The sequence below is a fragment of the Ambystoma mexicanum genome, chromosome 4q (genome assembly GCF_040938575.1).
Source record: "Ambystoma mexicanum isolate Mex_15411 chromosome 4q, UKY_AmexF1_1, whole genome shotgun sequence".
Lineage (NCBI taxonomy): Eukaryota > Metazoa > Chordata > Amphibia > Caudata > Ambystomatidae > Ambystoma > Ambystoma mexicanum.
In genome coordinates this window covers 879,433,650-879,439,649 of record NC_090928.1, presented here as the reverse complement: position 1 = coordinate 879,439,649, position 6,000 = coordinate 879,433,650, and the positions used below count along the sequence as shown (strand labels likewise).

The 6,000-nt window shown below is 38.2% G+C and overlaps 1 long non-coding RNA gene across 1 annotated transcript in view; it reads right to left on the bottom strand.

Annotated features, from left to right (window-relative positions):
* Positions 1-216: 216 nt before the first annotated feature.
* Positions 217-6,000, bottom strand: part of LOC138468051 (uncharacterized) — a 136,257-nt gene continuing 130,473 nt past the window's right edge. Inside the window, exon 4 of the long non-coding RNA XR_011268189.1 lies at positions 217-3,560. This is a non-coding gene — a long non-coding RNA (uncharacterized lncRNA). The remainder of the gene's footprint in view (positions 3,561-6,000) is intronic.

The window sequence follows — 6,000 nt, the reverse complement described above, 5'->3', positions numbered from 1 at the left end:
GGTTCATGGACCCCCAGCAATCTATATTTTGTATTAGATTTCACCCAAACATCATGCACTGGGTGAACACACACAACTATTTATCACTGCTAATTCTATCTATTCCATCTGCATGGGAAACATGACAAATGTACTACCTAAAAAAAAATCTTCCCTGTGTCATACAGTATTATTCCAAAGGCACCAAGAAAAGAGAAAAACAAAACTCTATACACGTTCTGTTTTTATATTGTGTGTATTAGAAATAATTGCAATTCAAAATAAAAATCTTACCATTTGTATTACCACATTGTCTGTAACAAAAAGAAGAGAGAAAAACATACAGCGACAGAACAAAATTCACTTTGTAACATTATAACATGGCAATTAAATACAGGGGATTCCCTTTTGGCTACTCTGCCTGCCTGATATTGTTAGAAATTCATTCGTACAACAGCACACAATAACCTCAATTCAACTTTGGATATTTACCAAAGACTTGTAGTTCTCTCCCACACACAACCTCACTTCGCTCGCCTCCAAAGAACGGGCCCAGGGGTTGCCTTTGTAATCTTGAAGGTTTGAAGTGCACAGCGAGAACATAGAGTTCTCAAGCCAGTGCTGAGTGAGACTAGGCACGTCTGTCTCACAACCCAGTCATCCAGATCATCCGTCTCGGGAGCACAGCAAAAGCGATCTGAAATTTTTCTGTCAGACTTTCCCCAGCAGAACTCTGTTACCTATGCAGCCTATCTGCAGATATACTATTTCCAATCATATTAGCAGAAAATGTATTAGGTTATCACCCTCTTGTCACAAACAATGGTAGCTTCATATTATAATAACTGTTTCTTTTTCCAATTTCCTGCTGCCTTCCTGTGTTCTGCATTCAGCACAGCAAGAGAAAATGAGAGAAAAATGCATGTTTAAAAACGAATTTCAAAACCTGTACTTGCACCTCATTTTCCTCATAGAGATTACATTATAATATGAGTTAGCACTAGTGATTAGTACTTGTTAATTAAGTCAGTCAGTTAGACAAATATTGTAGTCTCCTGTGTATGAGGCATTTCAATGAAGAGAAAAGAAAGAAAAAAAAATAATGCACATTTACCCTCTGTAGCTTTATATTGGGCTTTCTGGCTGCATTATGAATTCCAATCCTTGCACGCCTCCAGCCATATATTCACCTGTTATATTGGCAACATAAAGATGACTATATGTGTGTGCCACATTATTGCTGACTATAGAATGCTATCACATTCAGTGAGGCGCTATACTTCAAGACGCTATACTACAAAGCACTATAAAATATACTACATTATCCCTCCTTTTCTGATAATTTGGCAGTGGTCCAAGCCACAATTGGAAGAAATCCAACTTGTGCTCCTCATTTTTTCATTTTTTAAAATGTATGTATATAGGGATATCTTTCATTCCCTATTGTTGCTAATATCATGAGCAACATCTTCACTTTTATGGATAAAATGATTAACCAACCTCCCATCATTAACACCACAACAGCTAAACCCACCATAGTGCGTTACCCCCAGGTTTCCCAATTAAACTTTTCCACTTCTATTATACCCAGGTTACTAACTGTGATATTGTTTTTTTTTCTCAAATTCATTTTCACAGTATGTTTTTCTTTATGATTCAATAAGAACTCCACATCCGGGTCTATTGGGAATGCATCCCTTTGAAAAAACTCAATATTTTCTACTTGGCTTTCCCAAATATTATTTGTTATATGGAACAATGGAAAATCCCCAATCAAAACAATTGTATCCTTTGGAACCTGTAAGTAAAACACATTGGCCCTCATTACGAGTTGGACGCAAAGGGATACCGGGCACCGGTAAGGACACTGTAATCCCTTTGCGCCCTATTCCGAGTTCCCTTAGCGGGTCCCTTCCTTAACGCCTGGTTTTACCAGGCGTTATGGACGGGACCCGTTAAGGGACTTTAGAGCTAATAACGGTACCGCAATTTGCAGTACCTTTATTAGCGCCTTCCCATTGAGCCCTATGGGGGCTGAAATGGGAATGGGGAATGGCTTTTTCAATGGGGACTTACCGGTCCCGCAAAGGTCGGAATAGACTGGTAAGTCCCCATTGAACCAGGGCGGACTCGGTACCGGTATTAGAGGTAGTCATGGTGCTAATACCTCCATACTCAGAATGAGGGCCATTGTATTTCACCTGTTTCAACGTTCCATGATTTAAATTTATGATCGTCAGATTTTTCATACAGGTGCTGACCAACCATTTACCTATGACCATTTTAGCTTGTGCCAACTCTTCACCTCCCATATTGCTAATAACTACTTCACATCCTCCTGATATACTTGGGTCAGATTTCAAACCACAAATAGCGTCTTTAGCATCAGGAATAAACGGTTTACCTGGACACATGTAATTTTGTTCTTTAAATTTTACACAGGTTTCCAAATTTGAGATCAAGTAAACCTCAGGATGCCATGACTGAAATGCCACCACTTCTGGAGTCTTAATCTTTATAAACTTATATTCTTGCCAAAATTCCACATTATGTACCCACTTAGTTTGATAAATAAGTTCAGGAGCTATATATGGGATGCATAATAAAAACCCTATTTCCAACCTTTCCAAAACCACATATAAGGGCATTACATTGCCCATTTCAAATGCAATTTTCAATTGTACCACATCAATCTCCCTCCTGGTCAGCCTTTCTATCATTTGATGAATAATATCTTGTGAAACGAAATACAATGGTATATATCCTCGGATCAATTGTGGAATTGCAGTTTGAACTTCCCTCATGTAATTCGTCAACAATCTATCAATAGGATTTATTACATTCAGGATCTCATTCAATGTCCAGTCATGTTTAATTATTAGCTTGGTTGATCGCAGTTTTATTTATAAACCTCACTTGTTCATCCAATCCACCTCTAATTCCATCTAAAGTATTTTGTATCATTTCTAAATCAACACTCAGCTGTTGTGCTTTAGCACTCAGAGTCCCTACTGAAATGGCATTGGCTGTTGACATCGTAGTACCTAGTATAGCTCCAACTATAGACATCAACAATGAGACCGCAAGCATTACTGCTCCTCTTTTTCCTCTCCCTTTCTTTATGTCCGCTGAATTCACAAATGTCTTTTTCTAATTGTATCAACATATCTCTTGTCGACTGCTTGGCGTCCTCCTTTCATAGTTCTAGCCACTCTTTAGTCTGCTCAGCCTTAATTCCAGTATTATTAAAATGTTTTTCCATCAAAGTATCAGGATTCAAGGGTATATAAATGTTCTGGGAGATCATCCTTCTATCTTTCATGATGAATCCTGGTGCTTCTTCTACCGCAATGCCAGATGCTGGTCCGGGCTCAATGACAACTTGTGCTTCCAAAGTTTTGAACTTCCCTCCAATCATCATAATAATTAACCATGTTGTTGGCGTCATCATCAATGCGTCATCATCAATGCTACTTGTTTTATAGATTTGGTCTTCACCCCCCAGGGCTTTTTCAGAATCCGTCCTCATGGATTCCAGGACTCCATCGCTTCCCGGGTCCTCTTTTCCTGTGACCTTCGACCTCAAAAGACAAGTTAGAGTTCTAAATCAAACAGAAAAGAAACAGATTAAGTACATAGCACCATACTAATTTCCTCCTTTTACCAAAAATAAAATATATATATTTTCAAAAATATTTCACCCTTTTTCTTTCGCTTTCTGAAATTAAGCACATGTTAGAGAGAAAATAAACAAACATAAAACATAATTGATCATTTAACATATTTCAACTTTGTAAAAATAATTTCATTATTTTCAGCCCTCTTTTAATGCTCATCACATCTTTTAATTTACATCTATCCCATTGCCACAATCACTTCTATTTTTATTTCTCTGTTATTGGACATTATGAATAGACTCATGTGTCTCCTTTCATGTATTTAATGGACCTGATCTGTTTCTACAAGCTCAAGTCTCTTTATCTCATGCTTGGGGTGCTAGGGCTTAATTTGGTTAACATGAACAAATAGCTCTGTCACCGTTTTACCTTCAGTTTTCAAAACTTTATAGACCACTGGGGACCCTTTATCTATAATTTGAAATGGCCCCTGCCAGGCTGCCAGAAATTTCGAATTTTTCTGTTTATCTTTTCCAAAATGAAATTTATACACCTGATCCCCACACTATACTCTTTCACCAATGTCTTTTTTATCATAATATGATTTTGCACTGTCAGCAGCCCTTTCTAAATTGTGCTGCACAAAAGCAAATGCATGTTGTAAATGCTTCCTCAGTTCTTCCATGTATTCATGAACTGGAGATGCACTTACAAGTGTCTGCTCATGTGTCCTGTATAGCAGGTGTTGCGGCAACACCATTTTCCTACCTGTCAATACTTCATGAGGGCTGATACCTGTTGCTTTGGCAGGAGTTGATATGATTGCCATCAAAACCAGAGGTAAACGTAAATCCCAGCTGGAACCTGCCTCTGCAACAAACTTCTTTAATATAGCCACAACAGACCTATTACCGTGTTCAACTTCGCCAGAAGAGGCGGGTCTATATGCAATATGTAGTTTTCTTTTCACTCCCAGTATCTGCACACCTTACTCATTAGAGCACTTGTGAAATGACTTCCTCTGTCTGATTCTATTCTTTGTGGTAACCCAAATCTTGAAAATATATGATTTACCAGTAATGTAGCTACCGTTTGCGTACTACAGTCTGGTGCAGGAATACACTCAATCCATTTTGACATTAAACAGACCACACTCAAAATATACCGGTTCCCCCTGCTCAACCTCTTTACAGGACCTACATAGTCTATTTGTAAATATGACCATGGAATAGTTAAGCCTCTTTCCATTATAGGGGCTCTATGCATTGGTGAAGCAGGTTTAAATAGGGCACATACTAGACATCCCCTAGTATATAATTCTACATCTTGGGACACATGTGGCCAGTAAGCATAATCTTTCAGTATCTCCAATGTTTTTTGTGAACCTCTGTGTCCTGCAGTTATTGCATCATGTGCATGGTGTAGCATTAGCCCTCTGAATGAAAGGGGTACCACCCACTGTATTTGTCTTGTTATGGACACTCTAATCATGAGTCCATCCTGTAGTCTAATTCGTTTCTTATTCTTTAATAGCACCCTCAACTCTTCTTTTCCCACACAATCATTTTCTGTTAAAGGGTTTTGTTCAGGGTCTATCAAATGATTATAATACATTCCCAAATTGTATCATCTTTGTGTGCCTTAATCAGATCTTGATCTGGTGTATCATAACTCCATTGTACTACTGGTTGGTCCACCTCCTCTGGAGCTTTAGAGCATGTAACTGCATCAATTTGTATTTCACCAAGTAAATGTTCAATAGGTAGTAACTCTCCCATCACAGCCCCAATTTTAGCTAAATGATCTGCCTTATCATTTCCTTCTTTATCCTCTCCTGGAGTTTTTAAATGCCAACACACTTTTCTCCAGTATATTGTCAAATCATTCTCTGACAACAATTTGTCTATGGCTTGTATAATTTTTCCATGTTTAAGGGGCTTTTTATTGTATGTAATCATGCCTCTTGCTTTCCAGCCAGGCAAATATTCCACAAAGCTATTTCGTGCATAATCAGAATCAGTCACCAGGACAATTTCACTAAATGTATTATCAACTGCAGTAGTAATTGCTTTCTAAATGGCTGCCAATTCCACTACTTGACTGCTCCTAGCCCCATTATCATCTCTATACTGGGATGCCTTCACATTTCAACCAGACATTTCCTATTCCTGATACCAATTGTTTATTACTGTCATTTTCAATGTGAAAAGCACAACCGTCAACATATACAGTTGGCAAATCCGTGCATGTCTTTTCATCAAAAGCTTTGTGTGGTGATTTCCCAAATTCCTGTAAACTAGATTCCACTTCTACTTCATTTGATACATGTTCAGCTGCACAGTCATGTAGATCTGCGAAACCTTGAGCAACTGGGCTCTTTTTATTTTGGCCATATTTCACTTCT